Source organism: Giraffa tippelskirchi, chromosome 2, assembly GCF_054371585.1.
Source record: "Giraffa tippelskirchi isolate mGirTip1 chromosome 2, T2T-mGirTip1v1.2.pri, whole genome shotgun sequence".
Taxonomy (NCBI): Eukaryota; Metazoa; Chordata; class Mammalia; order Artiodactyla; family Giraffidae; genus Giraffa; species Giraffa tippelskirchi.
In genome coordinates this window covers 226,367,754-226,380,087 of record NC_137276.1, presented here as the reverse complement: position 1 = coordinate 226,380,087, position 12,334 = coordinate 226,367,754, and the positions used below count along the sequence as shown (strand labels likewise).

The 12,334-nt window shown below is 42.8% G+C and overlaps 2 long non-coding RNA genes across 5 annotated transcripts in view; one reads left to right on the top strand and one right to left on the bottom strand.

Annotated features, from left to right (window-relative positions):
• LOC145532859 (uncharacterized) overlaps positions 1-6,481 on the bottom strand; it is a 43,723-nt gene extending 37,242 nt beyond the window's left edge. The window contains exons 1-6 of one of the 3 annotated variants that reach the window (XR_014073671.1): positions 6,376-6,480; positions 6,170-6,223; positions 5,573-5,785; positions 2,325-2,465; positions 1,796-1,926; positions 39-692 (exon numbers count right to left, since the gene is read on the bottom strand). This is a non-coding gene — a long non-coding RNA (uncharacterized LOC145532859). Of the gene's footprint in view, positions 1-38; positions 693-1,795; positions 1,927-2,324; positions 2,466-5,572; positions 5,786-6,169 lie in introns of all 3 variants that reach the window. The other 2 variants (XR_014073668.1, XR_014073673.1) reach the window with 2 other exon arrangements.
• Positions 6,445-11,041, top strand: LOC145532858 (uncharacterized). Of its 2 annotated transcripts, none has more exons than XR_014073638.1 (4): positions 6,445-6,585; positions 7,379-7,543; positions 9,594-9,736; positions 10,852-11,041. It is a non-coding gene; the product is annotated as an uncharacterized LOC145532858 (long non-coding RNA). The 2 variants fall into 2 exon arrangements; XR_014073649.1 differs by lacking the exon at positions 6,445-6,585 and adding an exon at positions 6,610-6,958.
• The last annotated feature ends 1,293 nt before the right edge of the window (positions 11,042-12,334 follow it).

Here is a 12,334-nt window from a genome sequence, read left to right as displayed (position 1 = left end):
CTGGAGGAGGGCATGGCAACCCACTCCAGTATTCTTGCCTGGAGAATCCCATGGACAGAGGAGCCTGGCAGGCTACGGTCCACAGGTTTGCAGAGAGTTGGACACGGTTGAAGTGACTGGGCACCCACGCACGCAAGCACACCACCTGGGAGCAGACTGTCATTCAGTTGCTCACATCTAACTCGTTGTGATTGTATGGACCACAACACGCCAGGCTTCCCTGTCCTTCACCATTTCCAAGAGCTTGCTCAAATTCATGTCCATCGAGTTGGTGATGCCATCTAACCACCTCATCCTCTGTCACCCCTTCTCCTCCTGCCCTTAATCTTTTTCAGCATCAGGGTCAGCTCTTCACATCAGGTGGCCAAAGTATTGGAGCTGCAGCTTCAGCATCAGTCCTTCCAATGAATATTCAGGGTTGATTTCCTTTAGGATGGACTGGTTTGATGTCCTTGCAGTCCAAGGGACTCTCAAGAGTCTTCTCCAATCTTCTTCCAAACCAACTTCTGTTCTCATGGCACTTACTCAAGAGGAAATGCACAACAAAGAAATAATTACGTAGCTGTGTCAGGTGGTGACCCTTGCTGGAAAACTTTAACAACTGCTCTTGATATAAAAGCTGGCTTCTGCCTCATCATGTACCCAGAGATCCAGTGGGCTGTCTAGGGCCTCCCTCTTAAATCTGAGGAAAGCTCCAAAGGGAAAAATGAAGACAAAATGAACAAAGATAAGCCCAGAGGAAATAGAGACAATTCAGTAAACTTTTCTTACCAAGTAGACATTGTTGTAATAAAACTGTGACTTTTCCAGAAATACAAAAGAAGATATTCATTCGTGAAACAAGAACAGAAAGATATAAAAATAGATCAGGTCAGAGAATGAGTGTTCTTGAAAATTAAAATAGAATAACTGAATTAAAAATATAATTTAAGAAAGTGTTGAAAATATAACCAAGGAAATCTCCTAGAAGCATACCATCTAGAAATACGGAGGTAAATTCCAGAAGAAGAAAACTCAAGATCAAATAGTTGAAATTCCTTTCAGAGGCATGAAAGTGAGATTCCAGAAGTGGGAACAGAAAATTGTGGTCATTCCTTATAATCCATTTAAGTGCTATTTGATTTTCAAATGAGAGAATATATATTGGTAAAAATGAGTTATCTTTTTACAGTGCTGAGAATATTTTTCAAGATTCTAGAAACGTATAATAAAAAATTTAATATATCCTTAAGTTAAACATATACTTACTATATATGCTTTAGGGACTCACTATGACTAAGTGACATTGAAGATTAAAAATTTTAATTTGATTCTCTAAGTGAATGAGAGCCTAGAATGATACAAAAGTTAGTAACTTTTCATAAAAGATAGAACGTGGCCTAATTGGGTTGGCCAGTGAGTGAGGGGCTAGCTGGTGCCCTCTGTGTCCCAGATTGCATGCCCTTGGACAGTTGTCAAGAATCTATTCAGGAATCTAAGCTTTTATTTCCTAATGACCTTTTTAGACTCCTGCATTGTTCTCGCTGGGGTTAAACAAGACCCTGCCCCAACAGGCTTCTCACCACGGATGTCCTTTAAGAGGCAAAAAGATTACATGACCAAAAACACCTTATAGCAGAAAGAAGTCAATGGTTGGTGAAATATCTGAGTCCTGATTAATATTAGGAGGAAAGGACATTCTTTGGACTTCATCTTGTATCAGCAAATGGAGTGGGGGTGGGAGGAAGAGGCACACCACACGCACAGAGGAGGGTCAGAGCAGCATGATTTAGGGTCACTGTTTTCTCACACTTACTTCCATTTCTTCTCTCTGGAGAAATAAGAGGCTGAATGAGTTAGTCTCTGGGTTGTCTTGAAGCTCTAAGGATTCGCCGCCACATGCAGGATGCTGGCTGGTCTGGGTGCTTCCCTACTCACATCTCAGTCCTATTTGGGCAGATGAAAGTTAGTCCCAGAAAGTGGGAGACTGCCAAGAAAACAGTGCAGAGAAGAATGTGTCTTGTGGCTGTAGGAAAAGCATCTTGTGTTCTGGTAATGCTTCAAAGGCCTCTTGAGTTTCCCTGAAATCCCTCACATTTCCTGATGTGTGAACAGGCTTCAGGAAACAGTTCTTTTAAAGCCGTTGTTCGTCAACAGAGGAATAGATAAAAGATGTAGCATATACACACCATGGACTATTACTCAGCCACAAAAAGGAACAAAATTGTGCCATTTGCAGAGACATAGATAGACCCAGAAACTGTCACACAGAGTGAAGTAAGTCAGAAAGAGAAAAACAAATATCACATATTAACACATATATGTGGCATCTAGAAAAACGGTACCGTTCAGTTCAGTTCAGTTGCTCAGTCGTGTCCGACTCTTTGTGACCCCATGGGCTGCAGCACACCAGGCCTCCCTCTCCATCACCAACTCCTGGAGTTTACCCAAACTCATGTCCATTGAGGAAAATGGTACAGATGAACCTATTTGCAAAGCAGAAACAGAGACACAGATGTAGAGAACAAACTTATGAATACCAAGAGGGGAGGTGAGGGTGGGATGGATTGGGAGCTTGGGATTGACATAGATACACCACTATGTATAAAACAGATAACTACTGAAAACCTGCTGTACAGCACAGGAAACTCTAGTCAGTGTTCTGTGATGACCTACATGGGAAGGAAATACAAAAAAGGGGATATATGTATACATACGGCTGACTCACTTTGCTGTATGTCAGAAACTGACACAACATCATAAAGCAACTATACGCTAACAAAAATTTTTTTGAAAAAATTTATTAAAAAAATAAACAACACTGCTTCATGGGAATCTGCCTCCCCCACTCTGCACACGCCTGATATGCAATGTTAACAAATGCTGGAGAAGACACTCAATGATACAAAATTCAGTTATAATTGATAACAGCAATCATAATAATGGCAATAACAAGAGCTAGTTATTTCTAAAACTTTTTATTTTGTACTGGGGTATAGCCAGTTAACAACGTTGTGATAGTTTCAGGTGGATAGCAAAGGGACTCAGCCACACATATACATAATAACCATTCTCTCCCAAACTCTCCTCCCATCTAGGCTGCCACAGGTGTTCCATGTCCTATACAGTAGGTCCTTGTTGCTTATCCCTTTTAAATATAGCAGTGTGTCCATGGCCATCCCAAACTCCCTAACTATCCCTTCCCTGCATCCCCCCCGCCCCACGGCAACCATAAGTTTGTTCTCTAAATCTGTGGCTTTCTGTTGTTTTGTAAGCTCATTTGTATCATTTCTTTTTAGGTTCCACATATAGACAATGTCATTCAATATTTCTCTTTCTCTGTCTGACTTACTTCACTGAGTATGACAATCTCTAGGTCCATCCATGTTGCTGCAAATGGCATTATTTCATTTGTTTTAATAGCTGAGTAATACTCCATCATATACGTGTACCACATCTTCTTTATCCATTCACAAGAGCTAGTTTTTATTGAAGCACTTTCCATGTGCCCAGCTTTCTCCTATGTGATGCTAGCTGAGATTCTCTGTGCCCAAATCCTTTTGGGATAAAGCTAGATTTCACCTTATCAAAGAAATGGAATGGCTTTTTGGTACATAAGTCATCATCTGCTGACAAACTTGGCTCTATTACAGTCTTTTTTTGTCCAAACAGATTCTCAAAACAGTTGAACATGGTGTGGGTTCCTCTCTGTTCCTCCCATATTCTACCCAAAAGTAGCTATTAAGCCCTAATCTGAAATTATTCAAGGATTCAACTTCCTGCCAAAAGACTCAACTTTCCAGCTTCATTTGCGTTTCTCTCCTGCCTTGTAGAAATTTACTGCAATGGAGTCACTTTGCAAGAAACTTACATGCCAGAGTATTTTGCCCCAAATGGTTACATCACATGATTCCTTACACTCAATACCACCCTAGTGCTGAACACACCTTGGAAATGTGGCATCTAAGGAAAGATTTGATCAATGGATAATGACACAAAATCCTCACTGCTTTCTTTCTCCTCTTGTCTGACAAAACTGCTGCTTGTATAAGAGCAAAAGTAGGAATAAGAAGGCATAATCAAGTTCTCCTGGTTAACAACTCTGATAAAAGAACAAGAAAGAATAATAATGACCATTGGTTTGGGGATTTTCTGGGGCTTGAAATTACCCAAAACTTCTCCTGCTTTCAGAGGCAGCAGAGAATAGGATTGCATATATGGTTGGGCAGGTTGTTCATTGCACAAGAGTCCTGGACCAAGGAGGTAAGCAGGGACTGAAATCCAGTCTGCACCTTGCTTGCCTATGCTCTGCATGGGGCTGAAACCCCCATAGTTCCTACAGAGCCATTTTATGGGCTAGCAGTGTTCCCTATTAAAGGCATATTCCACAATTCAGCTTTATGGATTAGCATATGAGTGGGAGGTAGGAGAAGGAAGGCCAATGGGGAAAAAAGAGGAACCACGAAAAATGTGTTGTCATTGGGGAGGGGGTTGTGGCTAAAGACACAAGACCAAGTCAAGACATGATGTGACACCGTGTTTATTGGCTCCCACCAATCCAATGACTTAGTTCAGTAGGAGGCATCTGACAGAGCTGAGAAACCTTAACAGTGGGATGGGCTATTTTCCAAACATTCCCTGAGTGGCAGGGATTGTTCTGTCTGCCTGGGACTCGTTTTCCAAGAAAACTTCCAAAATTTTCTTCTTCCCAAGAGTTTTAGTCCACATAAGTTTTCCTCTGTCTCTTTTTATCCTGCCATCAAGGCCGGGCTCCCCCATCATTGTGGGCATGGCACACCATTCCTTCCTGGGGTTAACGGCCCATGGTGGTGCTCTGGAGATGGCAATTTGTAATGTAAAGAGCCTGAATTGTTTGTTTAACAGTCAAGTGACAAATTATTTAATTAGCACATATGCCATTTGTCTCCACAGCTGTGATCATCGGTACTAATTGCAAAGCAGTCTTAATTTATTGTAGATATATTGCTCCATGATGCTAATGTGGTCATTACCAACGGCCTTTATGCCCTGTATCATGTTTGGAAATGAGAGCGATTCCGCCACATGAGAAAAACCACACTTCTCGTGCTGGCCAATACACGCTGTCATTTCTGTCTCTAGCCCCTGAAGGATTCAAAAGAGTGGCGCTCCTTTGGAAATCTTTCCAGCTGCACTTCTGAGGATCAGAGCTGGGACCAGGTTACGGCAGGGAGCCTGTACCTGCTTCCACCTGCCCACCGGCAGACAAAGGATAGTGTGCTCCCAGGCCATGGCCAGCCAAGAGATTTGCCCTCCCCATCCTGCCCACCCACCACTTGCAGAGGAGAGCTCCTCCTTCCCGCTATCCTTAATCAGTTATGTGTCACAGTCCCACAGACAGGTGCCTCGGAGCAGAGTGCTCATCTTGGGGCAAATCCTGGAAGCAGCCTATTAACAGACACCTTGGACTTCCCTGGTGATCCAGTGGTTAAGACTCCAAGTATCCAATACAGAGGACACAGGTTCGATCCTAGGTCACACATACTGCACACCACAGCCAAATAAACAAATAAGAAACAAACAAACACCAGTGACCAAAATAGCAATCTAATACCTGGGCGAACAGGAGCTGTAGCCATGATAGCTGCTGCAGGTGGGGGTCTTGGCAGGGGTGGGGGCAGGGCAGGTGAAGAGGATGCATGTTCTCAACTGGGGAAGAAGTGGCTTTATCCCCAGATCTTCCATTAAGCACAGGATCTGCCTCTGAGGAGTTTGGTTTAAAAACGTGGTCCCAATAAAATGATGCCCAAATCCATTGGAGGAGACACTGTGGAGAGCAGGAAGTAAGAACAACCTCTCTCTGTCCGGCAGCCCTGGTGTTATCTCCTAGTTTAAGCTGGAAGTTAGAGGAGAGTCTTTTTGCACAGCTGGGGCATGGGAACCACATGTTCACCAGCCAGGCTAATTAGCCATCTTTCTGGAAAGCAGCTACCCATCTATTTTCTCATTATCCTCTTAACACTCTGGGATGCAGACCCAGGAGGCTGCTGCCCTGACAGGTGAGGGGGTGGGGGCAGGGGAGTAGGAGGGAGTGGCCAGCTCCGGGGCCCCAGAGGGGAAGGGATAGGGTTGCCAGATAAAATACAGGACATCCAGTTAAATGTGGGTTGCTGATAAACCTCACACCACCTTTTTAGTATCCATTCTTTACCTGCAGTCCAGATTCAACTGGGCATCCTTCTTTATTTGCTCCGTCTGGCATTTCCTGGATGAAAAGAGGATGGAGAAGAGGACAAAGGATATGCCATTCTTTGTAAATTCTCTGTTTGGGGTAGGGGACCCCACCTGCCTCCAGCCACAAACCCCACACGAGAAATCTTGAAGCTGAGGTCCCTCCTGAGAGACCCCTGTAGCCACCTGGCGGTTGAGCTGACAACCCGGAAGCACTTCCCAGGGGCCCTTTGAGATTCCAGGAAGTACTTCCTTGTGAAGCCTGGGCCTCTCCGCCTCCGCCGCCATGTCAGGGTCGGTGGGCAGGAGCCTGCTTCCCTGGGCGTGTTTCCCCAGTCACTATCTCAGATAAAAGGCTTTATTAAATCAGGCAAACGTCAATCCCACCGCTCAGGAGTAAGTTAACCGGATGACAAGGGTGGGCAGATAAAAGTCCCCTGGTGGTTAGCATCAGCATAAAGGGGCCCAGGGAGGGTGCAGGCGGTGGGGCCACTAGCCAGGCCCCGGCCCTACTTTGCAGGTGACCACTGGTCAGAGCTCCGTCAGCTGTGCCTGGCCCCCAGACGGCAAATTAAAAACAGCAAATGTAGCTCTATTCTTTTTTCCTTTTCCTCCCCCCTCAACCCGCCCCACACTTCCCACCCCCTCTTTTGCTCCTTTTTTCCTTTCTTTCTTTTTTCTTTTTTGTCAATGCGGAATACAAGGCCACTGCCAAAAACATATCCCACACAATCAAACATCAGATGGTGACTCCTTTCCCACAGCTTGTGTGAGTGAAAACAGTGAAATTATACCCATGTTTTAGCGGCGAATCCCCTGGTGTTCTAGTGGAGACCGGCCCCGCTCTGGCTCTTGTTCGCTGCTTTTTGTTCCTGCCTTCGCAGTGTTTTTAGCGCTGGACACCATTCAGCCTGCATTCAGCATTGTATGTCACTTCACATATGGTTCATCCGCTCCAAATGTGTGCATGTACCCAGAAAATGCAGCTTTTCATTATGTATTCTCTATGTAACAGAAAAGATTAAGATATAAGCCTGGTGAATGCGGCAGGAATTAGTTGGACAGATGAATAAGGGAAAAATGAATCTAGAATGATGGTGGATTTGGTCTAATGATTGTGGGAGGGCGGTAAGAACTTGCTGGTAGGTTTCAGCCCTTTTAATCCCAGGCTGTGTGTGTATTTTGGCAGGAGAAATGCTTCCTCAGAACTCCATCTCGAAGGGTACAGTAAGAGGCACAGGCGTGCACACACAGACACAAACCGCTTTAACCTGAGCAGATGAACAGCTTCCACGAGGAGACCAGGCCCTCGGTCCTAAAAGTCTTTTGACTTTCTGCGGAAGTACAGGATTCGGTATTTCAACATTCAGCTTTTAAAACAAATTAAAGGGGGAGGCCTTCTTGGTAATGATGACGCTTTCCTTTTGTTTCCATTTTATTTTATTTGTTTAGACTGAAAGAAAGGATCCAGGCCCAGAAAGGCCAACTCTCTAAAATGGATTTGATTTTGAACAGTCAACAAAAGCAAAAATGTTCTTAGATGCTATTTCCATTGGCACCCAAATTAGAAAAAGGGGTGGGGGGGCAGAAAAAGACTTTAGTCATTTAAAATGCATAAACTTGGCATCTTTGGAGACTAACACTAGTCAGTTAGAAGCCTTGGTTGACACAGTAGAGTTTTCCATCAGCATTTGCAAAAGATGCTTGTGTTTTGTATCATTGTTTTCTGGCTTAATAGGAAGCCAGGAGGGAGAAAATTGAGATTTAGTCTTACTTACTTCCTACCATGGTTTCCAGAGAAAGTTTTTTTTTTTTTTTTTGCTCCAGCCAATTTTGATTGAAAATCAAGATTTGCATCACAATAGAGATATTTCAAAAGTGTAAATACAAAAGGCTACAACTTCAGAGACCTCTTGGTCACATGTGTTGGTCTCTGGCACATCTCATAAAGTCGCTGGGAAGGGGCTGTTTTCTGAGTCCACCCAGAGGAGACTCTGCTTGCTGAAAAATGCACACACAGGCTCTTCTGGAAACTCATATGTGACTATTTCTTGAGGGGCAGGGGAGCATAGCAACACTTCAGCTTTTGAGGACCCCCTATTTACAGAATTTAATTCACAGATATTTTTGGTGGGTGGAAAGAGAGCACTGTAGACCGTTTGATTAATTCACATAAGAAATAAGCCTTTTAGAGTTTAACGAAATCAGACAAAAGCTAATTTTTTGTGTTGTCATACAATCTCTATGTTTTACTATTCCTTGCATGATTGTGGGCCAAATATTTGAGAAATTCCTTTATTTGGGTGAAAAAATATACACACGGACAAACCACATTTAATGAATGAGAAGTAGCATCTTTTAATTTAAATGACTTATCATTAAAATTGACTTCATTTTCATTTTTCCCCATGATGTGATCAGCATTTAGTGATTTAGCTATCTGGTTTATATTACTCTCATAGAAATGTTAACAGTTTCAGAGTTTTTTTCCATACTAAAAATGCCAGATTTTCCCAATTTTTTTCCCTTTCCTACCATATTTTCACAGGCATGTGATAACTATCATCAAAGCAAAAAAAAGAAAAAAATTATTCGAGGCTCCAAGTTCTATTTTTCTTTGTCTAGCCCAGGATTTGGACACAGTGAAAAACAAAACACGTGGCATCAATTAAAAATATCATTCAATTTTCAAACCATTTTTAGATAAGTTGGTGTCTTTTAGTAATGCCTTAGGGGGGGAAAGTGCTGATGTGTATCCTGTTTTCTTATTTTACGTAAAACTTGACCTACTGAAACTATTTTCCTCCTGGAAAGTAAGGACCTTGCACGGATCCAGCAGGACAAACAGGACTAAAACCTAGTTCCTGCATCTTGGTTTAGTTTATTTTCATACAATTCCTGCTATATCCTTTCTTTCTGGGTCCCTAAAAAAACACCCAGGGAAGCTTCGAATCTTTCCTTCAGCCTGGATAACCTGGTATCGTTTTCCACAACACTTTTTCTTTTTTTTCCCACAATGGGATGTGTTTCCATGTGAAACAGTTTACTTTTACATAATAAGCATGCAGTCTGTTTTTTTAATCTCAGAAAATCCTATTGCATTTTAGAATCTCCACACACCCGCTGGGGTTGCCATAAACAATCCGGGAAAACTGCTGTTGGCAGAAAACTTAGATCATAATTTGCCTGACAGAACAAAATGGCCAGGCCTTCTGGCTTTGTCCTCATGTATGTTGGGGGGTTATTATCAGTGTCGTGGCTTTCTGCGCTAAATACAGGGCTGGACCGTGGAAAATCAAAAAACAAACTGGCATTCGGAAGGGCAATAACTTTTCTCGAACATGGGAAGAATCTACCGGTCGCCTATTATTCCGGACTTACTTCTGCTTCTCTACGTCTTCCAGGGTAACAGATGAAGACGGGTCACCCACCTTCAGCCTTGCAGTGTAAGAAAGCAACAGAAGACTTCTCTCCAGGAATTAGAAAAGGAAACCTGTTTGCTTTTCAAGTCTCGAGTCCCTCCCATAGAGATGAAAGGGAAATTAGAGTGAGTTACCTCTGTGGAATTGCCAAAGTGAAAAACTGGTCGCTTTATCTGGGCTCTTCAGAGCTCTTTAAGGCTTGAAGGTCTGGATTGAAGTCCGTATAATACTTTCATTCACTAAGTCAAGATTAATAGCACTGGTGTTGTGTCCTTGGGGGAGAACCTATTTCCAGAAGACATTTAGAAATAGAGATTGTCTTGCTTTGAATCATTTCCTCCGGAGCACACATCAGAAAAATGGATTTTATTTTATTTCCCAAGAACGATTTCTTTGGGTATCTGATTTAAATTCACTAAATCGTTTCCCCCACAGAACCACGTTTCCCCACCTCTCATCTTTATGTCTCAGATACCGCTGTTTTTTACTCTCTCCTGTCCTCAGTATAACACTTTCCAAAACAGTCACTGAGTGATATTTTGCCCTCCCTTCTAAGTCACTTTATTTTGTATGTGTGTGTTTACTGAACTAAAGAATTTCCTCTTTTTTTTAATTGGAGTATAGGTGATCTACAATGTTGTGTTAGTTTCTGCTGTACAGCAAAGCGAATCAGTTGTATGTATACATGTATCCACTCTTTTTAGATTCTATTTCCATACAGGCCATTACAGAGTACTGAGCAGAGTTCCCGGTGCTATACAGTAGGTCCTTATTAGCTACCTATTTTATACCTAGTAGCTTGTATGTGTCAATCCCAATCTCCCAATTTATCCCTCCCTCCTTTCCCCCTTGGTAACCATAAGTTTGTTTTCTACATCTGTGACTTGATTTCTGCTTTGTAACTAAGTTTGCTTATTTATTTTATAAGGATAAATAAGTTTCTTTCTGTGTTGTTTTTTTTTTTTAGATTTCAAATATAAGCAATACTGTATGATCCTTGTCTTTCTCTGTCTGTTAAAGTCACCATATTTTTAAGCTTCAAGCTCATCCTTCTGTGACACCCCCAGGGTTTCCATAACAGTATCTGAGATAGCCATATTTTGGACCAGAAATAAAATCTAAGTTTCTTTTCAAACATGTTCTAAAATAAAATTGGAGGGGAATCACTTGGAAATAAAACCAATTTGATAGTAAGTTCTCAGCACAAATGAGATTTCATTTGCTTTCTGCTTTGCCCTAGAGAACAGAATGAAAGAAGAAAAGTGAAAACAGAGCCTAGTTACTGAGTGAAAAAGGCAGGAAGGTGAAGAAGAAATTGGCTTTGGAAAGTTAAGTTCTGACCCTTACACTGCTGAAGACATCCCAAGCCTGACGGCTTCTCCGAGACTCTTACAGGAACCTCCCAAGTAAAATTTCAGAAATTTGTTTTCCTTTTGCTGACTTTCACTCTTTCTCTGCATCTGCATGTGGTTCAGTGTTAGTGGTTGCTTTTGCACGTTGGGAAGATTTTACTTTGAAAAAACCCAAGCCTGAAGAGACCGCCTTTTGCCTCATCTGGAGTCACAGGGCGGGCCATGCAGGTTTCAGCGCCGGCTGTGCACTGGGACGTAAATCTTGAGGAAACAGCCTAATCCCACACAAGCCCCCACTGCAAATTCTGTCCCTGGCATTGTGTTTCCTAACCAGCTCGGGTGAGTACCATATTGATCCTAAAAACGTGCAGCATCTTAGTTTACAAGTGCTCCCTTTATGGAGCACGGAGAACAAGCCACAGAGCAGGTATTACATCTCAGGGCAAAGACAGGGACCATGTGAACCTCTTGGATGGATGTTACCTGGTGTGTGTGCTCATTATTGTCTGTTGGTTTAGTGTGTCTGTCAGCTGTTTTACTGGCGTCTGATTAATCCTACTGGTCACCAAGGGTAAAGCCTAAGTTTCGTCTGATCTAGGAACAAAACTTTTCCTCTCTTGGAAAGAAGGTGGTCTGTCCAGGTCAGAGTATGGGTCATTGGAAGGGCAGCCTTAGGGAGCCTGCTGTTTTCACAACAACCACTTGTTACAATTAGTTTCATATATTAAAAAAAAAGAAAAAGCTAACATGCAGTGAATTGACACTTTTGTGGGTCCTTTGGTCTGGACGGTGCAATTGTTCTGGAAAACAATGTCAGCATTTTCGTTTGAAAGTGGAGAGTACAACCGTATTTCAAGCAGCAAAATCGCTGCTTGAAAAAGGAAGGTTTCCTTTCCTTTAGTGTCTAGAACTCTAGTCTCCTGCTCCATACTAAATCCAAATATATGAAATGAAAATGCAGGAATGAAGAAGGGTTAAATCGAGCAAGACAGCATCAGCACACACGCGCCAACCAGCTCCCCAACAGGGCTGACAAATCATTTGCAGAATTGCAATTGGAAGCAGATTCCCTGAGTCTCGGGAAAGATTGCCCTTGGGTTCTGATAGAGAAGTCTAGACATCCTGCAATGTCCCTTCTAGTCTGGTCCCTTTGTGAGTGAAAAAAAAAAGTGAAGTCGCTCAGTTGTGTCCGACTCTGTGAACCCATGTAGCCTACCAGGCTCCTCCGTGCATGAAATTTTCCAAGCAAGAGTACTAGAGTGGGTTGCCATTTCCTTCTCCAGGGGATCGTCCCGACCCAGGGATCAAATCTAGGTCTCCCACGTTGCAGGCAGACACTTTACCATCTGAGCCACCAGGGAAGCCCTCCCT